We start from the raw sequence: 25234 nt of genomic DNA, 5'->3' as shown, positions 1-25234 counted from the left end.
GATTGGAATGAAGTGCCCACTGACTTTTCTTTCTCAAAATAAAATAGAATCAAAGCCCAGGCTTTGGAACAAAGACACCAGAGATTTCCAGTTTCCAACTGGAGAGCAGTTGTAAGCTAATTAGTCTTTTTGCTCGGATATCTTTAGAGCAGCTGAGAAATGAAGTATTCATGAAAGGGAAACGTATCAATGATCAGAATTTCCAGTGTTAAAAGTTGTTAGAAACACTAGAATGCTTTACGTGGTGGGAAGGATAATAAAATATTGTATTCTTCTTGGTCCAATACGTTCTGACATACTCATCCACAAACAGAGTAAGAAAAGAGAAGCAGGAGGGATGAAACTCTACCTTACTTCAACTGCAGTTTTTTCCCTGTCCTTGTTCCCTGACAATTGTTCATTAAGTGAGGAAATCTATGGGCATACACAATCATTTGTTCTTTGTGTGATCAAGTGCAGGGGTGGGTCATATACAGGATCTGTCAGAGGAAGTACATATTACAGGTGAACAATTACAAATTTCATGAAGATATAGTAGTGTGCATTCATCCACAGTTGCTTTTGATGAGAGCCACAATTTTCATAGCTGCTTGCTACTAGGTAGGACTGATCCGTAAAACGTACCTGTTTTCTTGTTTTTCTAAAAATTTTACTCTGCCTGAGTGCCCAATGATTTGAACATTTTTAAAATTCTGCCCAAGTTTAACACTTAACATATATATGGTATAATTTTATGAGCATCTGCAGTTATTTAGATAATGTTTTATGCTTTGAAATCAATGCAGAGACTTTAGAGCTGTGCCAAATTTGCATATGCAATAATGAATTGACTTCATTACTTCTAACAGTTTCATTTTGTAAATGCTCCCAGTGCCCATTCATACTGTTTAAAGCTGCAGCAAGAGAAGCTCTCTATAGATGTAACTAAAAGTAAAAACAGTTCAGACTAAACTGCCATATGTTTAATTCCTGGTACAGTACCAGTTGACGTCATAGGCATCTTAAGTGTACTGCTCTGATGTGAAATGCACTGTTCAGGGAGTGCATTCCTACAGACGATTTTATCTAATCCCTATCAGAGGAAGTCAAGATCCAGGGACAGATGGATTTATCGTTTTGATCTGCACAATCTCCGTACTTCTCAATGACGCACAGAAATCGTTCCATGCACACTTAACCTCTCAGTGCTCATAGTTGATTGCAAACAATTGCACAGCTCCTCCAGAACTCTCTCACTCTAAGAGCATAACGTTTCTAACACATTTTCAGAAAAGCCAAGGCCATTAGAAGATCAACCCCACGCTCTACTGACGTCTGAACATGTTTTCATTCTTCTCCTAACTCGGGTTGTGAAAAATGGAATTCTTTTTCTCCAGAATTTTACTCTCTCTGTACATTTTATTTATCACGTAATTTTCTAGCTTTCCATACCATATTAGAGTAATATTTGATTGCAGACTCTTAACTTGTAACATGTTATTTAATGCTTTCTCCTGGTCTTCATTCAGCTCTGGGAGCAGCTGATATTAACAAATACAATCAGTTCCAGAGAACAGGGTATCTTCCCAGGAATGTGGGGTTGAAAAGTTTGCTCTTCTGTGACATTCATTTCTTTGGGTAGCTGTGGTAATAGCATCACTCTTCTTCCCATCTGTCCACTTTCCTCTCATTCCTCTCCTCCTCTGCTTACTTCATTTCTCTACCTGTTGAGTCTTCCCACATTCCCTTTCTTCTCCTTTGTCTCTTCCTCTACTTTCTCCTCTTTATTCTCTCATCATTTTTTTGTTGTCTATATTGTCTTGCCATCCCTGTTTGCTTTTAATTGCCATGTTAAAAGATATCTAGTGTCTTATCCTAATGGAAACATACTTTTGATTTTATATTTGCAAACTTCTTACTTGAGCACGGCGTCTACGTCACTCCCATTCATTCATCTTTAAGACCTCCCATTTCCAATTCTCACCTTTAAAAATTATTATTAACACATATTGCTCTTACACTCTTTCTATCCTCTCTACTATAATATATATATACATATATATGTGTCTGTGTATGTATGTATATATATGTATGAATGTGTATGTATACATACGTATGAATGTGTGTATATACATATGTATGTATGTACATATGTATGGATGTGTGTATATACATTTTTATGAATGTGTATTTGTTTATACATACATATGGACTGTGTGGGCTTGCATATACATATGTATGAATATGTGTGTATATATAAGTATTAATGTGTGTACACATATGTATGAGTTTATGTGTGTGTGTGTGTGTGTGTGTGTGTGTGTGTGTGTGTGTGTGTGTGTGTGTGAACTGATTCCATCTAGTGTGCTGGTTTTATGTACATGTGTCTATCCTAGGCTGACCTCTTGAGACTGGACAATCTATGTGGGAGCTCTTCCCTGAGGAGATTGATACTTCCTTTCTCCACAGCCATTGACTACTTGTAGCTCTTCATCTAGGCTTAGGAATATGTGGAAGTTTCCCTGTCTACCTTGGCATGTCAGTTGGTGTTGTCATGTCTTGTTTAGACAGGCATATTGTTGTGATTTTATGGAAACACTTTCCTTGTCATGATTATAGGAAATTATCTAACAGCATTCTGGACCTATGGCTCTTACATTCTTTCCATTACATCTACTGCAATTTCCCCTGGACCGTGGGTATGAAGGTTCCATTGCAGATGTATCAACTAGGGAGGGACTTCCCAGTCACTTATTCTCTGCATTTTGAGCACTGTGGATCTCTGTACTTAAGGCCATCTGTTATGTAAAGAGGCACCTTTAATAAGGGGTGAGACTTATAATATCTGTGGATATAACACATTTTTAGAACATATTTAGAAACTATACTGGTTTAGGACATAGTAGCAGGAGGTCTACTCTAGGGCTTATGAGCTCTCCAGCCAAGGGTAGCTGGCTAGGTTTGTAGTACCAACACAAATCTATTCCTATCAAGTGAGTATTCATTTTAATTAGACAGCTGTGGGACCCTCTTAAGATAAAAGTACCACTGTTGCTCCATTTTCAATATTTTCCTGGTCCCATCATTGGTCCACTAGTTTTACAGCTAAGTAGGACTACCAATTGCTCTTCTTGTTTGGCATCTTGCATCACATCTTCTGATACAATGAGAGCCAAGCCTCAGATAAGAGGCTTCAGGTCAGTTTCAGCTCAAGTTCCTTAAGTCATTTGCCGGAAGTATGTAGTATCTTCAGGAATATGGTCTTACCTTTAACTTCTGAAAGGCAACCAAGACCATTGTTGGCAACTAGTGTATATATGTAAAATGAGACTCCTATATTCTTCTGACAAACAATTAAGGGGAGGATTTCCATGATGGGACTTGGGCTTTGTGAGATAATATCATGGCGCGCGGGGGGGGGGGGGGGGGGAGGGGGGAGCAGGAAGTATCACTACCTCATATGGCATAACTCCATTTAAAACATACACATGTGTGTGTGTGTACACGCAATATCCTTAATGTTATTTTATCTTCTCCCTCTGCATTACCCTTCCCCCCCTCCCCAGCTGAAGTACCTCCTCATTTTCCTCATTATCATCTTGAAAACCCCTGTGTCATACCATCTCTTTAGAGCTCCTTCTTCTCCACTTTTCTCATCATCCCTCCCTACTTGGCTGTCTCCTGGGACACTTCAGGCAGTATACTCAAATCTAGAAAATCAGGATTAGAATCCACAAGTAAGAATGAGCATGTGCTGTCCATTTCCTGGGTCTGGGTCAGTGCAATGTCTTATCAAATAAAATTACTCGCTTCTATGGTGTAGCCTACACGCTTGTATCACTAAAATTTGTCTATGTATAATTTTAAAAAGCTGTCTTGTAGAATTAGTGGTCTTCTGGGAAAAAATACATAAAGTAGGTTGCTAAATATTATAGAAGAAAAAGGTTTCTAGTCAACTCTGTTGCTGAAACACCATTTATATAGCATCCATGTTCAATAATTAATTATAGATATTAAGACTCTTATTATCTCTACTCATTTTTATATTGAGCACATAGTATATATTTTTGTATTTTTCTTTTTTTCTTTCTCTAGCGAGGTGCTTTTATTTTTTAATTTTTTTCATTTTGTTTATTTTTTATTTTTGTATTTTTCATTTAAAATAATATGTCCAAGAAACTAAAATTTGAGAATCAAGAATATGCAGAAACCTTAAACTAAACACACACACACACACACACACACACACACACACACACACACATCTTTGTGCTAATGAAATATCTGAATCAGTAATGACATTTCCAACCTAAGACTTCCTTGGAGTCCAAAAAGCTCTGTCTCTGTCTGATAGCCCCTACATTTCAACTAATTCTTGGTAATGGACCTTTTGTGTGTAGCGAGAACATCTACTGCTTTGGAATAGAATGGAATAATCAAGATTGTGATTGTCATGCCTATCTGGATATAACACAGTTTCCGGTAAGTAAGCTTGTCCTAGTGGAAATTTCTATCTTCCAATGATCTTCTATACTTTCCAATGGCCTTCTTTACCTTAGCAGATGACTTGATTGAACTATACACTCTACAAGCAGAATCCGTATGTGATCTCCACATTGCTTCTTTACAAGAAACCTGTTCCATTCTGTTCATGCTTGTGTAAAAAATATTCTTCAGTGCAATATTTCAAACTCATTCTCTTAAACACCTCTGTTACCAGCACCAACTCTGGACAATTTTATATCTATATTGCTAATTACTATTAACCTTTCCTCTTTTCTTTTGTCAACAATATATAACTTCATCCTTATTCTACTGAGCTGAATCTGTCAAGATCATCATTTACAAAAATTAATTTAAGTGTCAGATTTTTCTGCCAATGTCCTCATTGCCTGCCAGCTGAAACTCAAGCTATTTATCAAATATTAATGCTCAGATCACTATTCTTCATTGGGAATTCTCATATTATAGTGGAAATATTGGCATTTGAGTTGAGAAATAATATATCAAAAAGTTTTGTTTTCTCCTTTGATCTAAGTATGGGGGTAGTTCAACAAGCATACCAGATGTAGATAACTCAAGGACATCTGTTGATTATTTGCTCCATCATTTTGGAAGCTTTAAATACCACTCTTGATGGTATTCTTCATCAGATTCACTTAGATTGGATTGGAGTTTTGTATAATTCAAAATCCAACATAAAAAGTTTTCTCCATGGATGATACATATGATTTACATCCCAGTAATGCCAAGTACTATATTCTATGACCCACACAGTCACACAGGCTTGCCAATCATTTTCTGAAAGCATAAAATAGTGCAATGGGATTTATTACTCTGACCCACTCAAAGGGCTATTATTGGAAACTGTTACCAGTTTTGAACTTCTGCAGCAACGGTAATAACTTAGCTATATATTCTTTATACAAATATAAATGCAGAGAATGGTCATCTGGCTTTCTGAAATCAGACTACAGTTGAAATCTAGCACTTCAAATTCCTGTCTTCTGATCCTAAATCTCACCTCTGATGAAATGAATAATCCAAAACAAACCTGTCATTGCCTTTGTTCCGAAGCATTTCTCTCAGGCAGAGTTAATGGACTCTTCTGCATCTTCAGCATCCTATTAAGACATGCTCAGCATGTCTGGAATGCCAATGATGACCTTGTATTTTAATTAGCTGCTTGCATGTCATTCGCCCAGACTAGACTTTAAATGCCTAAAGCATAGTACTGTATCCTTTACATATCTTTGTGTTCAACATACAGGCAAGATAGAGCTGTAACACAGCTCAGGAGGTATGCAGTTCTCATTTAATAAAAAAAAAGTATTATTGATGTTACTGATTACATTTTTAAATGACCTTTCCATCTCCCATTGTATGTTTTCTCTATTCTATTATGCATCTAAGCACATCTTGTGCCTATAGATGGGTTCTGCAGTATTTAAAGCTCTTTCTGAAGCATTTGATATTCATAACCTCACTAGGAAGCAGACAGAGCTGATATCATTTGTCTCAGTTTAGAGATGAGGGCACTGGCATTTAGAAGAAAGAAAACAAAGCTATGATGACATAAAACAAGACCTTAACCCAGATATTCCGGCCACTGAAAGAGCAAATGTGATGGACTCTAGCTTGTATCCATCTACCACAAATAGGCAAGAGAAAATTAAGATTCTATTATGAAGTCACTCTCAATAAAGAAAGAAATACAAAATAACATGGGGTGGATCGCTGTGGATAATATTCAATTTATGAATAATGGAGACTGTTCTGAGGTATGTTTTTAGAATTGGTTAAGTGATCAGTTGAAGATGTTCAGATAGCAGGAGCCCCAAAGGAAACGAATATGAAGCCAAGGAGAACAGCAAGAAGATTTTTAAGGCCACTATACTGTTTAGCTTATTCTATAAACTTGTCCAAGCCTAAAGGATTTTCCCCAAACTGAACAGTTCCTTCTCAGGTTCTCTCAACCAGAATACTTCTTATAAAGTCCACAACTATCTGCAAATCCACTGTTCTTACACTTGGATTAGTTGAAGATCCTTGGGCATACTGAACTATGTTGGAAGTCTGAGTATCAAACAGCAAAAGCAACAACTTTGCTGATCCCCCATATTTCCTTTCTCCGAAGACTTGCCCTCTTATGAGCAGTTGCTCCAGAATTCGGTCCTGCTGTCTGCTTCTTCCTGTTAGGCTAGATTTCATCCTTTCCAGGTGCCTCTGTCCTCGTTGACAAGAATATTGATTTCTGCCCTGTTCTCTCTGGCTTCCCAGGCCATTCACCTACGTTTCTCTGCCTGTTTCTCCTTTTTATCTCTGGGTGATCTTAGCCTCTACTGGGGCACGTATTTCTACAGCCTCATGAGACTTCTGATCAGCAATGTAGAGAGCTTCATCCAGTCTGGCAAATTTATGTTTATGTGAACTGTCTGACAGTTTTTCTAAGGGAACTCTATGACTCTGCATTTTCTCAGTTGGAAACAAACAAACAAACAAAACAAAGGAGGAATCTTCTTTTACTCTTGTTACTCCTGGACAGTTGACTTCAGACTCAGATAACACATCATAAGTACAGGGGGAGGAGGCAGTCCAGGGGAGTTTCCTACTAATGAGTCTTGGGGCCCCTTTGGGTCTTTCAGGATTTCTAAATAAACCTCTGTTAGGTCCAGAGTTGAATGCCACTCCTTCTGAGATGGTGTGTATGAGATATACCAAGCAGAATCCAACTTATCTGCTGTTCAAGGCAGCATGGCTCCAGTAATGTTCTGCAGTAGGGATTTCTCTAAGGATGGCCTTGTCTTTTTTGGTCATTTCTTTGATCACTTTCTCACCAGGTCTTTTCGTGTTCAGATCCTCTGCATTACGATCTTCTTGGGAACCAGGTCAGTGTATTTGCTCCAAGCGGTCCTATCCTTTTACTGTCCTTGCCAAGCAGTTGCTTCACATTTAAATGTAGCTCTGTAGGATCTACCCAAATGGCCTTACATTCCACGTGCTTTTCTTTTGCCCACACCCAGTGGATCCTGAGTCCATGAGTTTCTGGAAAAGCATTTCCATGTCACAAGCACTCTAACAGGCCAAGTACCCAGACTTTCTGGATCCTCCACAGGGAATGCACTTTTTCTAGAGACAAGTAAAGTTGGAACGGAAACAGCAGAGGAGGCACAGGTAAAATGCTGATGAGCGCCATCAGCAAGAGACAGCATTGCAGGGTGGGTCTTTCCCACCATAAGGAACTGAAAGCTCACAGCACAGGAGCTCTAACGGCAGGACTGTCTGAACAGGACTATGCCGGCCACACCCAGCAGCAGAAACTAGGGAAGGAGAGGCAACAGCAACTCCCCTAAACAAAGAAATTCTTGAAAGTTATGAGCTCTACAGGGGAGGGGTTTCTGAGCTCATCAGATTAATGAAAAGCAATTAATTATAAAAAGCACAGGGACAAATAGCCAAACGAATGGAAACACATGAACTATGGACCAATAGAGGAGCCCCCAACTGGATCAGGCCCTCTGGATAAGTGAGACAGTTGACTAGCTTGAACTGTTTGGGAGGCAGCCAGGCAGTGGGACCGGGTCCTGTCCTCAGTGCATGAGCTGGCTCTTTGGAACCTGGGGCTTATGCAGGGACACTTTGCTCAGCCTGGGAGGAGGGGACTGGACCTGCCTGGACTGAATCTACCAGGTTGAACTCAATCCCCAGGGGAGTCTTTGCCCTGGAGGAGATGGGAATGGGGAGTGGGCTGGGGGGAAGGCAGTGGGGGGGGCGAGAGGGGGGAGGACAAGGGAATCCGTGGCTGATATGTAAAATTAAATTAAATTAAAAAATAAAAAAATTATAAAAAAAGAATAATTAATATGAGACCTCAATTTAGGAAGCTAATTCTACTGTCTCAGCCTACCTTGTGGCTGTTACATGCTAAGAGTTTAGCAGCTTTGGAAAGGTACTAGGCAGGATATAAGGTGTGGTTGTTTGAATGAAAATGGCCCCCATAGGCTCATAGGAAGTGGCACTATTAGGAGGTGTGGTCTTATTGGAGGAAATGTGTCACTGGGCGTGGGCTTTGGGATTTAAAATCCTCAAGCCAAACCCGGTGTCACTCTCTCTGTTGCTTGAGGATCCTGATGTAGAACTCTTAGCTACCTCTCCAGCACCATTATCTGCCTTTGTGCTACCATGCTTCCTGCTCCGATGATGACAATGGACTAAACCTCTAATCTTGTAAGCCAGCCCCAAGTAAATGCTTTTTAGTTGTTGTTAAGAGTTGCTGTGGTCATTGTGTCTCTTTACAGCAATTAAAAACCCCAACTAAGACATAAGATGTGGCTGATCCTTTCTATAGGGGTAGCCTCTGTGATCTAACAGCAACATAGGCAGGAGCATTTGTACTGAACTCAAAAGTTCAAATACATCACTTCTTCTGCTTAATGCTATGCCTGAGAGTGATGTTTTAACCTCGGTTCAGGAAATGTATTATTTCCTAAAGTCAAGTGCTTTGTGTATTTGTGGGGTGGAAGGAGGTGGAGTAGTGTTCCCTTGTGGTGGAACTTGCCACCTATTGCCATTACCATGGGGCTTAGACAGCTTCTCACTCAGAAGTGCCCTGTGTAACCCTGAGTTAGAATGCGAGAAACAATAAATGCACTAAACGCTGCAAGAAAGAGTGGAAATCATCCTCAGAGACCCCATGGACTAACTTGATTCTTAAATAGCTGAGGCTCTGTGGCTGCAAATAAGGTAACTTGACCTAATTAGTTTATTTAAAAATTCCCAGTCTGGTGCACTATTTACTTTGTGGCAAACCATCAATCAAAAAGACTTAATGTCTTCTCCAGAAACATCTGGCTCTCAGTGTTTTCCCAGAATACCCTGTCATCATGTCTAAGAAGAGTGAGCTTTCTTATAAAAATCTGTCCTTCCCTGGCTACCATTTCCAAAGGTACCTATCCCACATCCTATATTGGACAGCATCCTGGCAGAGTCTGCCCTTAGCTAGTCTACAAAAAAAAAGTCTCTGCCGCTGTCCTAAGGGCTTACGGTTTTTATCAGTGACAAAAGTCAAAATAATAAATGTTATTAATTTCTCTTATTTCTCTGATGAATAAAATTCTTATTTAAAATAGATTTTTATCTTTTTTTAGTTTTATGTATTTACTCACAAACAGTAAAATCTTTCCATTTATATAAAGAATATGAGTTTGGAAACTGTATACATAAGGCTATAACAAATATCCAGCATAGTTTTAGCGGGGCCAACATAAGAAGCTTATGAGTTCTAAGCCATGCCCAGCTGCGGAGCAGATTAAGAGTCTCCTCTAAGCTGCACAGAGAAAGGGACAGAGGTGTACTTCAGCTGGAGAACACTTGTCTCAAATGACACGAGAATGGTCCTGAACACTGGAAAAACTGTATGCTAGTATATATGTGCATACATGATTATATATACTTCTACATCCTTACTGGGTAGCCTTGGCTACCACTAGTAAGTTCCTTGCTAGTAGACTTTTGTCTTTGTTAGTATTTCACATAAATTGTGTGTGTGTGTGTGTGTGTGTATATACTTGTTACTGACTGTATTGTTTCTTTTCCATTATTGATCGATAAATGAAATAATATGGACCCTATTGCTGTTCCTAAATTTGTTTCTCCAAAACCCTTGAGTACTCATTAGCTGAAAAGTCTGCTGCCACCCACTTTAACTCATTAAACTATATTGTTTCAAAAATAGCAAAGTAGATTTATTTAGCCCTTTAGGGTTTGGGGGATTTCCATCATCTGTGTAGCACATAGAGCTACTGGCTATTAAGGAAGTAGAATGTTCTAGAAATGAGACCCGAAGGAGATCACTCATGTTGACTCCCAGGTTTGTTGCGCTACTGTTTAGTGGCATCATCTGTCCCTTCTCTTTCTGAACCCTCCCTTCTCTGGAAGTCTCCCTTGTGACTAGAGGTCTCCTCACCCAAGCCCTCAGGATAGTCTCAGACTATAAAGAATTGCTCTTTTCATTCAGCCTATCCACGCACTAACACATCGGTGAGAGGGTCATGTGTAATGTCACACTATCTTGGGAGCTCTGGGAATCAGAAATCCTACAGAAAATGCCACTCCAGGGGAGAAAGTGGATGACCCCAGGTGCCCTGACCCACAGCAACACGAGAAAGACTCATTTCCAAAGAGAGGCTCTAATCTGCCAGTTCTGGTAACTGAATCAGCTTATTTGGATGTCCTGGCCTTTGTTTCATATATAATTTGTAAAATTATTGTAGGTGAGGTAAAGAGCAATGGAGAATTCCTCACTCCCCAGGCATGGTCAATCTACTAATAATTCATACACACACACACACACACACACACACACACACACACACACACACACACACATTCTTTTTTTTTTTTTTCATAATACAGGGCAGCATTTGGATCCAGAACTAGACCGTAGAATCTGAATCTCTAATAACAATATTGTTTTCCTTGATAAATCCCCAAAGCCTTCAGATGCAAAGTAGTTTTCCCCCTGCAGAAACTGACCAGTTGATGGACATTTGTATTGATTCTAATTTTGTCTGTTTTTCACAATGTCACTTTTAACACATGTCTCTAAGTCTCTGTGGGCAGATGCTTTCATTGCATTTGGGAAACTACTGTGCCTGAGTCATACAAAAAGTTATGAGACTGCCTTCTAAAGAGGCAACATAATTCTTTTTTTTAACTATATTTTTAAATGAAAGTATTCATATCATCTCACTCATTTCCTTTCCTTTATTCAATCCTTTAAATTTCCAACTCCTACAATGTGGCCCCATCTCTGTCTCAAATTGATTTCCTCTTTTTCTTTGATTATTACTGTTATACACACACATACACTCACAGATTGTTGAATCCATGTTTCATGTTTATGTATATGTGACTTCAGAACCTCAGCACTTGTGTTTTAGCCAGAGTGCTAGCTTAATTTTATGTCAACTTGATACAAGCTAGTCATTAGGAAGGGGAAATCTCAATAGAGAAAATGTTTTCATTGGATTTACCTATAGGCAAACCTGTGGGACATTTTCTTTTTTTTAATTTTCATTATTAAGAAACTCTATTCAATTTACATACCAATCACAGATCCCTCCTCCTCCCTCTTTGCCCCCAACCCACCACCCATTCCCAACTCCTCCAAGTCAAGGTCTTCCATGGGGAAGCAGCAGAGCCTGGTACATTCAGTCAAGACAGTTGTTTAGTTTGAACTGTTTGGGCTGCCTCCCAGGTAGGGAGATCAGAATCCTTCCCTGGTGCATGAGCAGGTATTTTTAGAGCCCAGTGCCTAAGGTGTGACACCTTGTGCAACCTGTGGGACATTTTCTTGATGAATGATTCATGTAAGACGGTCCAGGTCACTCTGGGCAGATGGTCTGGATTGTTTTAGAAAGCAAGCTGAGCAAGCCATAGGGGGTAAGCCAGTAAGCAGCATGCCTCCATGACCTGGACCGTCTTACATGAATCATCCCTTTAGTTCCTGTCCTGACTTCCCTGGATGGTGAACTACAAGCCATAACGTGAAATAAACCCTTCCCACCTACCCAACTTCTTTTGGTAATTTTTGGTTATTATACCAATAAAAACCCTGAAGCAGAGGTTGGTACTGGGTTTATAGTGTTTTTGTGACAGACCTAACAATATACTTTTGGGGAGATTGTGGAGTTATTTGAACTTTGGGCCAGAAAAGGCATTGTGTCCTAAGAAAACAGTGAGCTTTTTTTGTGTGAACTTGGAAGACAAGAATTTTGAGAACAGTGCAGATGATGGAGGGTGGGCTTGTGACATTGCGGGGAGGGGGGGGTGGATTTGAGAGACTCTTGAAGACTATGTTGGGACTATTCAATATTTTAAATTAAGATAAAAGAAAGTGAAAATTTAGCTTTACCAGGACAATTAATGCTGGGTAGCTACAGATGAAGCATTAGCTTTGATTAAGAAGAGACCAGCATCATTGAAGTGATTTCACATCTGGAAGTTGTTTTCACAGAATCGACATACAGAACCTATGGCCAGAGAGGGCAACGTCTCTACTGGCAGCCAAACTTGGTAGTGTGTAAGAGTCTTGCTGGTGGTACTGGATCAGGAAGCCTGAAGGGATAATGGAGAGCAGTTGACACTAGACCCCATATGAGGTTAGGAAAGGTGAACTTGGATCTGCAATTGCAGTAGAAGCTCCAGGATTGAAGGGGTCATGGAGAAAAGTTGAGGTTTGGTACTAGACGGCAGAGCCAGAGTCCCAGAAGGCACAGGCCAGTTGTGTGTGTGATATTCCAGCATTTTGGAGATGCCGGTACCATTGCATAACAACCAAGGACAGCAGCACATATGAATTAGATCCAACCGGAGTCTAGCAGACAAGTTGCATATTTTGCAAAAAGTAGAGGTGTAAAGGTGGCCGAGGCCCCGTGGAGTCCAGAAGATGGTGAGTGAATCCCAGATGCCTGACACTGAGAGTTTTACATGTTCCTGCTTTTATTTTGCTTTGATTTTATTTGACCATGCCCTCATTCTTCTCTCTTGGAATAACAAAATATTTAAATTATTTTTTTATTTTACAAGAACCCACTGTCATGACACCTCAAATACTCCATAGGAACATTGAACTTTTAGTGAGACTTCAGATAGTTTGTAGAAACTGAACTTTTAAACACCTAAAAAATTGCCTTCTTGTGGGGGGGGAATGGGGGCATTTGGAGGGGGAGGCTGGGGGGTAGGAGGAGGGAAGAGGGGGATCTTTGGTGTGTAAAATGAATAAAAAAGATTTTCTTAATAAAAAAATCAGAAAAAAATTTAGACTCTTGGACTTTTAAAAGTTGGAATGATTTATATTGTGACATTTATATAAACATGCCATCTTAGGGGCAAATGATCACTAGCCAATTTACCAGACAAATACATCACACACACACACACACACACACACACACACACACACACACCACTATTTAGAAGGCACAGGGTAGGATTTGTTTCAGCTCTTTAATTCTGGAAGCTTCTGTAACAAATTTTTCCGAGAACAAACACTGTATATATTAACCTCTTATATAATATTTAATAAATTGTTTTGCTATTTTGTTAGCTGTGACAAATACTATAATAAAATTTTCATGTCTTTGTCCAATCAACTAACTGTTATTTTTAAACCTAGTTTTCCAATGGATTATAACTCTTTTCTTCCCTAAAGATTTCAAAGAGGTTGTTAAATATGAAGAAGACAGGTTTAAAGTCTGTGTTGAACAAATGGATTGAAAAAGTTGGGGAAATGCACTGTGGGGAGAGGAAGGCAGAAAATTAAGAGTTTGATTTTTGACATGTTGAATTTGAGATACCAGGGAGACATTCAAAGTAGATGTAAATTAGGCTGTTGGAAGTTCCAGTTTGGAACTCAGAGGAGAGAAGTGGGTTGATGGTATAAATTTGGTCGTCATTAGCATAGGGATGGTAATTAGAGTACTGGGAAAGGATGAGGTAATGTAGGAGGAAAAGGTAGAAGGCAAAAGCAACCAGGGCTGTTCCCTAGAACTCAGATACTCAGAGTGGGCTGAGTGGTACTTCTCTGAGAGGTGGGAGTGGGCAAGTCCCTGATGTACCCCATCTGACAGGCATGGCCTAGGCCTGGTGGATTCTCTAGGTTAGTTGATTCTGAAAAGAGGAAACCACATTAGGGGCTTCTTAAGTGAGGTTTTAAGCAGAATGATGTCTGATGGCATACCTTACAGCCTTTGTCATTTTGAGCATGAATGTGGCATGCTGAGTCATTCAAAAGGATGACTGCTGCTAAAGACATGTATTACCACCCTGACAGACTTCTTTGTCAGCACTAGCTGTTCTGTGTTTGAGGAACAAGACCCATACCCCAAACAGTGACCCTATAGACCTAGACTCCTTGTCGTGTACAAAAATACACAAATATTCACACACATGTGTACGTGTGTGTGCTTTGCTTTCTGTAGTCTAAAAAACTTTTACTGAAAGTAAGCCTGTTAACCATCTGTTTGAAAAGGACCAGGTAAAGCAAGGATAAGTTTTTGAAGCAAGAACAAAGGTTTATTCAAAATCTTAGTAAAGTGAGCTGGAGGATTATTGTCTGGAGATGCTCCCCTTTGTTCAACCTATGTTTCCAGCTGATGTTATCCTTAGGTATGGAGGAAAGGTAGGTCTTGGGTTAGGAAAGAATTGATAACTGGAGGCTGGGCCATCTAGAATGGAATCTTAGCACTGGTACTTGATGATCTGTTGGCCATGGTGCCTCTGAGTCCTGTGAATCAGTTACTCTTGGTTTTTCAGTTTTAAAGGAGATAAGGAGAACAGTGGCATTTGAGGTAAATTAACCTTGTATGAGACAAATGTCACATAAACGACTGCCACGTCTCCTTACAGTGTTGAGCAGAAACAATATGACCCAATGGCTCAAGTGACAAAGGAAACACATACCATGGAAAGATGAGATGCCAAGCCTTTTCACCTTGTTTTTGTCGTGCATCAGAAATCTGCCTGCCACATGGCCTTTAAGGCCCTGAAAATTATTCTAGGCAAGTATTTCATTATAACCCACACATCAAAGATGTTATTTCTGTCAAAGCTGATAGGAGGCTAATATACTGCTCATCTTCCTGTCTGAAAATCTATCTATTTATATCTTTAAATCATTTCTTTCTACCTATCTGTCTGTTTGCATATCTATCTATCTATCTATCTATCTATCTATCTATCTATCTATCTATCTATCCATCTATTTTTCTAATCTATCACCTATCTATATATCATCTATCTACTGTCTATTCTTATCTATTTTATATACCTATCTACCATCAACCTATAAATCTATCATCTATCTATGTACCTATTATTTATCCACATATTTATCTATTATATATATGACCAATATACAAAATCATTGATCAACCCTCTATTATCTGTTATTTAAACACCTATCTTTCTGTCATCTATCTATTTATCTGGCTATTTGGGATAAATTTCAGATTTTCAAAGGATCAGCTAGCACATTAGCACTGAACTATGCCCATAGTCCAAATTAATGATTTTTGAAGGCAAATAAATGAAAGAGTGTAATGCTAGAACATTTACTTAAGGATTACTTTGGCTATACTCTTAGGTTGCCTACTCTCTGCAGATAACAAATATAAAGACTGAGAAATTAAACTCAAAGTCTAAAGCCAAATAACAGCAGAACACTTGAAGGGCTGGGAGAGTGCTTGAAGCCAAGCAGAGTCTACAGAAAAGTAGAAATGTGGAGGAAAGGAAATAGCATAAAAGGTAAAATTTGCATATTTCTTCTAATTTTAGTCTATCAGAGGAAATCACTGTTCTCCAAAATTAGATAAACTTTACCAAGCCCAAGTTCTTTCCAGTTAACTAATGAAGTAAGTTCAGGACAACCACTTCTGTTTGGAAGTGAGAGTCTCAAAGAACCTAAAGAGGACGGACTTGAATTGTGTGTGTAAATTCTTTCCAGTATTTTGACTGAGCCCTGAATCATACATACATACATGAAGCTGACTGAAATCAGTTCAGTTGAGGAGGAGACTGGAGAGAAGGAAGAAATGAGCTGAGATTGAGACTACCCCAGGATCTTGAGTTGGCCACTGGCATGTGGTCAGGTTGATTTTCTGCTTAAAAATTAACCCAAATATAAGTTATATTGGAGAAATACAAAAAGATCTAGAATTTCTATTTCAAGAAAGCCAAATGCCCAGTATATAAAGCAGAATTACTGATGAATTAGCATCTGGGAAAGAAAAAATTCATTCTGAAGAAATATGACCACCCAGGGAGATAACCTCAGCAAGCTAGATGTTAAAGATCTAGATATTAAATGATTGGATGAGGATTTCAAGTCATTGTTGATGAATAGCACACTTCTCACTCCAAAAGAAATAAATTTTTATTCTGAGATGAATGCAAGGGACCATGGCCAGGGAACAGAAATTTAGTTGCCTCAAATGACATGTTCCACATTGAAAGTAGTCACATAAACTTTATAAGCACAGAACAAACGTGAGTATTAAGTCAGTACATTTTCTAAACACAATGGGTTGGGGCATCAGATAGACAAATGATAGCAAAGCAGGTATGCTATAATCTCAGATACTGGCTAATGATAGTCTTATCTTTTCAGTTGGTGAGAGTTAATGGTATCCTAAATTAAAACATTCTAAATTTTTTTTATATAGACAAAGGAGGTGAGGTAAGACACAGGGATTGTTGATATATTTATAACACTGAAATAAGTGTGGGTTTTAATCTGCAGCACTCCAACTTCTTTAGGAGTTGGTTTAATACTATATCCCATTAACACATTAGCAGCTAGCCTTGAACAAGGTGAGCTAGTTCCTGGCTCACCTGGTACCCAGTCTTTCTAGTGGAGTGAGTATCATATCCAACCATACAGCTCTTGATTACTGTGATGGCACTCATCCCACCACAGCACCAGTGGGACACGTCTTGCCAGGAAAGTCTTTATTAATAGTTTGAAGAATTCACAGGTGGATAAAATTGATAATTACTTTCCCTCAGTTCAGTGGCAGCTTGATTGTTCAATGTTGTATGACTTAAGTACGGACCTTCAGCAGTGGAGTCTTATCATCAAGATCTAGACGGTCGTCGGGAATAAGAGCGACAGCCTATAATCTGAGGCACCTATGGGAGGGACCTCACTAGCCAACAATGCCAACAGAAGTAACCCATCTCTAACACTGGGCTTCCTATTTGTTAGCCTGTTGTGTATAATAGGGGCATTCTTGCCCCACTCTAGGGTAATACATATATATATATATATATATATATATATATATATATATATATATATGTATGTATGTATGTATATATATATGTGTATATACATACATATATATATGTATATGTATTTTAAGAAGGTCCTGAGGCAGCAGTTTTCATGTAACCTTCTCAGAAGTAATATCTCTCCCTGACTTCCTTCCTCTACCTACCCTCTTACCCCATCTCATTTAATCCTTCTTGTTTTTTTTTTATCCCTCTCCACTTTTAGTCACTGTGCTCCATTGTCCATCTCCTTAAAGCCCCTCTCCCTTACTAGTCTCATGGCCTCTGTGTGTATTCCAAAGGAGACATAGTTGTCTAAAGATCCAGCTATTAAGGAAACAAGAATTTGTGAAATATGCCTGTAGATGGACAGATCTGGAAACAATTCATTCTGAGTCAGGCAACTTGTAACTCAGTCCCCAATGGACAGGTGTCACATGTGTTCATTCACTTGTGCATGTTAGTTATAAATTTTTAGATATGTGTGTGCCATTAGGAACACCCATAGAGACCTTTCCTAAGACAAAATTCTCTACAAATTTGATTCAACATAATGTGTTTGTTACTTTAGAATTTTTTTTTTTAATCATGGGCTGTGATGTTTAGATTCACTTGACATTCCAATACAAAAACATTCCCACAAAAAAATATCCCAGTGAAAGTGCAGTTTTCATTGATTCATCTGTACCAGCCATCATGTGGCCAAGTCACCTCACAGTAGTAGGACATGTTATTACAGAGATATAATCATGTTGCAAAGGAAGTGTATAAGGTAACTCTATGACAGCAGAGCAAGTAGTGAACTGCAACTGTGGTGAGGAGAAAGTCCTTTGCCAGTGCTCACAGAACATTGCAAGGGTCAAGCTCACAGTGTTCCTTAGCTGCCTGCAGTTCTTTGCGTAGGTTGAGGCCTCATTGGCTTTCTACTGTCCACTTTGGCATCGTTGTCCTTATTCAGCTCCCGTTTACGCTTTCCTGTTCGTAACACTTTATGGGTGTAGCTTCTGACATTTCTAAGAGACACAGTCTCAGAGTATGTTTCATGACCTTTTGATCTTCAAATCCTTCTTCTGCCTTTTCTGCAATGATCCCTGAGCCTTAAATGTAAGAGATTTTTGTAGATGTACCCTTTGGGGTTAGATTTCACAACTCTGTATTTTGATTGGGTGTGATTTTTCATCATCCCTGGAAGCATATATGCAAACAGAATTATACAAGCTTAGCAGGCTGTATTTAGGAATGTATGCGTGTATACACACATACTTATTTATATATCAACAATCAATAAAAAAAATAGAGATCGTGAATTTGAAAGAGACCAAGGAGGGATATATGGTAGGATTTAGGGAGAAGAAAGGAAAAGAGAACTATATAATCGTGTTATAATCTCAAACATGAAAGAAACAACTTAAAAATGGTTAAAATATTTTTAATGTGATACATTAGATCTGGATGTAGCTTCAGTTTGGTAAAAGCCTAGACACCTCAGTAGTACATTTATCTACAGATTCTCAAACACTTTCCTTTTGTTATATCCTCTCATCCCTACTTCATTGACACATCTAGCCCCGCCCCTTTAAATTAGATTCACTTCATTACATTTCAGTTAAGGTCAACTTTGACACACTGAGCCTCACTTAATTTGCAATATGTAGTGCTAATGATTACTTTCCATTTATATCATTTTATTAAAACACTGGAAGACACAAATACAAAAACTGTACCTTGATCTTATAGGGTTGCCCTTTCATGTTTAAGACCCAAGATCCTGTCTGTATTCACCTGAGTGGTCTTACAACTTGGAATTGCCTTCACTGCACAGTATTTTACATTACATTCAATATTAATAGCTAAAGCTGAATCACTCTCTGATGTATAGACTAAAAAGTACTGATTGCATTCTCAGTAGAGTGAACAAGATAGGTCCATGTCAGTCCATAAGATACTTATGATATTATGGTGTAGGCTTACTAAAAGGTGTCTTTCATTTGTTGATGAATGTGTAAAATCAGCTATTTAAATGAAACATTGCAAGTCAGTGACAACATTATACTGATGGAAGACTTTTATCTTTTATACCATCCCTTATAGATCAAGACAGCCACCATTTAGACAATCCAACTTCTCAGTATGACACGCACTGAAATTCTTCAGTCTCAAAATTAGAAAATATTAGTCGATCATTTTGTCAAGGTTTGACTGGGAAATGTCAGTATCAGGTGTTTGAACACAGCTACCTCCTTCAGCACAGTTTGAGAAAACTGTGGAACCTTCCAGAGGTAGAATGTCACTAGAGGAGTTAGGCAATTGGCATGCACACTGAGGTGTCATAGCAGGCCCTAATTCCCTCTTCTCCATTTTCTGTGTATAGATATAAGGTGACCAGCCAGCCTCCTGTCCTTGCCACCATGCTTTCCCTCCATTTAGTCACATCTTCCCTGTCATGATGGACTGTGTCCCTCTGGAGCAGTAAGCCAAAATAAACTCTTCTTCCCTTATGTTACTTTTGTCAGGATATTTTATCATAGCAACACAACAGAACTAAGGTTCACTAACCCTAGTTAAAACAGATAAAAGATAAAAAGGAAATATAAAATCAGCTCCCTCTGTTCTTTTATTCCAGTGGCATACTTTCAAAGATTAAAATTACACAAAATATACAAGTGTAACATGTGTTTAAAACTTTCTATTGCTAATAAAGAATTAATTCCTAATTCTGGGTCCAAGAGTTAACTGAAGCTGGAGAAAAGCCTAGCCTCTTTGTCTTCATTTCATATCTGGCTCCTTTACTTTGGGCTAGACTACTGCTGAACCTTCTAGGTAGACATGCCAATTACTCAAGGAGTGGCTAGCCAAATACTGGAGACACATAAACTAATTTACTGGACCCCCTCCCCCATACATACAAACAGAGAAGGTTTAAGGTATAAAAATTAGAGTAACCAAGCCTCAGTACTCTCAGCTTTTATTGTGTCCTGATCCACATCTCTGAAAGGCCATAAAACCTTCCACTCATTCTCATAAACCATCAGTCACCTTGGATCCCAAGATCCAAGAAAACCGAGCAGACCTGCCTGGGTCACATGGCTCAATATCCCATGAAGATCTTGATACTGCCATATCAAGTAATAAAGACCTCTTCAAACCCTTTGTCGAGCCAAAACTGGAAAAAAAATGGTCAACTGGATTACACCTTGAACAAGACTGCCTAATTATGTTTTCCTCTGGCACAATGATTTTTTCACTTAAAGTTCAGATGGTAACCTAAAGACATAGCTGGAGTCACTGAACCTCTTTATCTTACCGACATGTCCAAGTAGATTAAATCTCCTTTATTTGCCTTCATCATTAACTATTAACTAATTGAGGCATTGAGACAGGTGACCCAGCTAGGTCTGCTGGGTTTTCTTGAGCTGGGCTTTTGCCCTGAAACTTCCATAACAGAGACAACCACTTTATTTTTATTCAAATCCTGTCTTCAACACTTTTGAAACATTCTGTAGCATATCCTTTGGAATATTTGGCTACTTTTTATTTTTCCTAAAAAAAACTTACATAATGTGGAGCATTCTGAAATGTAAATAATAGGATTGTATATGTCACAGGGAGTCAAGCTCTTGGCAAATGTAATTGAGAGATCTACCATTAATCTCTGAACACAGCAAAGTCATCATTACAATAGCATCTCCAGCCTTGCCCCAGAAGTGGAGTTTTAATATGCACAGAATTCTGTAGGAAACATTCCAGCTTAGGTAAGGGATCAATATGATATCTGGAGCCCACTTGCAAAACCTTTATCACTCAAGACTGTATGGAAATACTTGTGATTTTGTATGTGAGAAGAATCTCCATTTCTTCTTCTCCCTTCTAAACTTTCATTCAGCTGTGTCAGATAGTGTTCAGGAATGTTCAGGGTTTTCTTTTATTTTCAAGTTTATATCAACCATGAATTCTGCTTACCTCTGTACCAATAATTGCTTTCATTTAAAACATCAGAACAGATTTTTTTCAACAATGATAAAAGCTATCCTGTATTACACATGTACTTCATTCTTTAATATCTATCTCACCTAGCTTTGGTAGGTAATAGTTTTGGTTAAGATAACCTAATGTATGTGATACTAGATTTTAGAGATGATAGCAAGAACTTTGAAATATCAGGCGCTATACTTAATATTCCACTTGGGCCACAAAACTATGGAAAATCTAATGCCGAGCCAAATATGCAGTTCTCACCAAAATAACTTAGGTTGTTTGCTTCAAGAAATTCAATAATTCAGATTCACATATACACGAATATATGTACATCTCTATATATGACGTTGCAAGTTGTGTATCTATATAGATATCTATATAGATCTACATGGAACTAGATCTCTCTATAGATATAGATATAACAAAGTTGTGTTACAGAAAAGAAAGTTTGATGAACAAAGACACTTATAAAGCACTAGGTAACAGGTTTCTTTATTCCCTCAAATTCTCCAATCTGATAAATTTATCATTGTTTATTCATTTTATAGTTGAATATCATCCAAGACTAAAAATAATCATAGTTTTATTGCCACACAACTGAGAAACATTTGGAGTAGCTCAGTTTTAGCCCCGTGGTGAAAGGGGAGAAGAGAAATAGTTTCATTGTCTGACATGCTAACATTAACTCCAACCTGTCAGGACTCTAGAGCTATGTTTCAACAATAAATCAGACTATGGAGATTATTGACTTCTCTTATGAGGTTCATGAATCTGACCTTTGGAAAGAGAATAGTGCATGGATCCTAGCTCACTACCAGACCCTAAGTAGTAGCTGGGTATTTATTGTTTATGGTATACAAACATGAATGCACATTCACAAAGTATAGACATCCTAACAGAGTGAGTCACTCTGATTTCCTGATTATTGCAATAGAAACCAAAAGTGTATTTCATTGAAAACCATCTTAAAGGTGTTCTAAGAGTTTATGACAATCAGTACCTTCATCAAAGTGGTGCGACTACTTTGTGTTGCCACCCTTTCACTTCCTTCTGTAAAGAGACCCCCTTCCTGTTCATTAAAAGAACATTCCTTCTCTACCAATCCAGGCGTTTAAAAGACACTCCGTGTTCTTGGTTTCTGTTTGATTTGAAAGAGACCTTGACTTTCACTTCTCAACATAATGCTGAACAGCACAGACCAATGACCAGAGGGAATGTTTCAAGCTAATTAGCATCCAGAGTGATTAGGTAGGGATCTTCCTTACTGACTTGCCGAGAGAATCTGGTGTGATGTTGCATCTGATAATAAACTATGCCTACCTTACTGCCAGCAGAAATCCTTTCCTAGAATTAGTATGCTACCAAATGGTGATTGGTTTTTCATGTAATTTCTATCTGAACTTATAAAGAAACTTTAATTGCCTGTCAATGCACTGCTGAGAACTTAAATAAAAAATGTTCTACTTATAGCTTGCATGTTTTATTAATACTTAAGTTTAAAAGTGACATATCCCTTGATACATAGATTCTACTTAGCATGCATATTATTACTCTAGGCATATTTTCCCTAATATCTAAAATATCAGAAAAGCAACTTTTGAAATTTATTGCCATATTAACAAGTAACCTTTCATACTTGGAAATAAGGAAGCTCAGACTATTTTACCCAAGGCTATTATAATTTAAAGTATGAAACCTACTTTTATTTTTTGTCGTGTCTGAAGTGAATTAAGTAGAACAAAATAATTTTAATGAGAAGGAAAACTTCTCAAGTAGCATTAGAAGAAACACTGCTGTGGTGTTTTCTATAGTCTACAATGTGTAAAGTGTCACTGGGTCATAGTCTACAATGTGTGAAGTGTCACTGGGGTCAAGCTTGAAATGATTAAAGCAAGGAGTATATTTACAGTGTACACTACAATGACTCTAAAACACAAAACTGCATATTTGAAAAACATTACTAGTTTTTAAAACTAACTAATAAAACCAACTTCTACAATCAATTAAAAGGAGAATTCATAACATCAAAATATCAGCAATAAACAACTGGAAAACATTATTAGAAATACAAAAGCATTTATAGGAGCTCCTCCAAACTAAAATATGTGAAGTAAATATTTACCAAATGTACAAAAATCTTCTTCAAACTTAAAAATGCTCATGATATAAATTTAAAAGAAAAAACATAAAGGGGAAACATAACTTTGTCATGGAATAGAAGAATAAGTATTGTGCATTACTATTTCACTAAATAAATTGCCAATACTTCTTGTCCAATTCTAGGAAATCTCTCTGTAGTCATACTGAAAGATGGTAATAGAGGAGGACATCACTTTGAGCAGCTGTTCATATATGGAAGAACCTTCCTCAGCACTGAAGAAGCCAATTGAGACATCACAGCTGTTGGTTTAGCATACGAGAAAAAAGAATCATTGGAGGAAACAGAAAAAAGATCTGCCCTGGTTCGTTGCAACATCCAGTTCTAAGCTGCAGAGAGGTATGACTTGCAGTTTGAATGAAGGAGAAAGAATACAACATGGGTCTTAGACTTGGAAGCCAATATTGCATCCAGAATGGAAAACATCAGTACCTACAAGAGTCCCATGATCCCTGGCTGAAGGCCAGTGTCTGTAAAGGAAACCTCTGAATTAGCATCTATCTGATAGCTTGGGAACTGTCAGAGTTAGCCACAACAAGAGCATGGGAAAAGACTCCATTCATTTGAAGGTGGGAAGGACAAGTATGCATAGGACTTTACATTCAGGGGAGCACTTACTGCAGAGAAAATGAACACCCAGCAAATATCTGTAAAACAACTGCCCATGCCAAAGCTGATGGACATGGGCTCTGGCCCCAACCTGTTAGAGTCATGGGGTCCCAGTGGGATGGACTTGTCTTCTCACCAGCACTACTTCTGGCAACTGCAGATTTCTTCAGACACAGCTCTGGACTCCAGAAGCATGGCCCTGGATCCTATCCTTCTGTTTGTTGTTAATGGTGGGTTCTGATGATCCACTATGAATTTGTGTTGTAGATCTGGAAGTTAAAAGGCTCCCAGGTTCATTTTTACCACAACTCTAACAACCACGAAGGAGAGACCCACTAGCTGCTTGGGAAAAGAGGAGTGGATAGATGCAAGTGATGGCTAAGGGCCCTAGAGCTAGACTCACCACCAGAGGGTCCCACATCAGAATTTTATGGCTCCTGACCCAAGAATGGAATTAGGAGATAAGGCTGGACCCACTCCAGCCTGAAGCAGGCATTTGGGGATGCAGGACATCCCTTTGAAACACAGCCTCCCTCAGTCTTGAACAGCACACTAATTGTAGGTTTATGACAGACTTGGTGTGGAAGCGCCCTCTAGTGATGAAATAGCTGCATTTACCAACAGGCTCAGAGAAAAGCATCCAGGAACAGTTAGAAACAAACATAGATTACGAAAATGAGAACACATAGCTAATCTTTCAGTATGTGTATGTCTTTATTTTTGTATTTTCTATTATTGAAAATAGTTTTTTAATCAAGAAATTTTCTATTCATTTTACATACCAATCATAGATTCCCCTCTCTTCCTTCCTCCTGCCCAACCCGAGCTTTCTCCCCCAACCCATTCCTCATCCCCTCCTCTGAAAAGATAAGACCTCCCATGGGGTGTCAGCAGAGCTTGGTACATTCAACTGAGGCAGGAACAAGCCCCTCCTGCTACATCAAGGCTGCGCAAGGTGTCCCATCATAGGTAATGGGCTCCAAAATGCCAACTCATGTATCAGGGATGGACCCTGATCTTACTGCCTGGGGCCCCTTAAGCAGATCAAACTACACAACTGTCTTGCTTATGCAGAGGGCCTAGACTAGTCCCATGGAGCCTCCACAGCTGTTGGTCTAAATTTCATGAGTTCCCACTAGTTTGTTTTGGTTGTCTCTGCAGATTTCCCCATCATGATCTTGA

General features: G+C 38.6%; 1 long non-coding RNA gene across 1 annotated transcript in view; it reads left to right on the top strand.

Annotated features, from left to right (window-relative positions):
* The window catches only part of LOC121823709 (uncharacterized), a 97028-nt gene extending 72665 nt beyond the window's left edge, over window positions 1–24363 (top strand). The window contains exon 3 of the long non-coding RNA XR_006065242.2: window positions 23569–24363. This is a non-coding gene — a long non-coding RNA (uncharacterized LOC121823709). The remainder of the gene's footprint in view (window positions 1–23568) is intronic.
* Window positions 24364–25234: the final 871 nt, after the last annotated feature.

This window comes from Peromyscus maniculatus, chromosome 18 (genome assembly GCF_049852395.1).
Source record: "Peromyscus maniculatus bairdii isolate BWxNUB_F1_BW_parent chromosome 18, HU_Pman_BW_mat_3.1, whole genome shotgun sequence".
Lineage (NCBI taxonomy): Eukaryota > Metazoa > Chordata > Mammalia > Rodentia > Cricetidae > Peromyscus > Peromyscus maniculatus.
The sequence above is the reverse complement of the archived record's forward strand: the minus strand, read 5'-3'. Positions and strand labels throughout refer to the sequence as shown.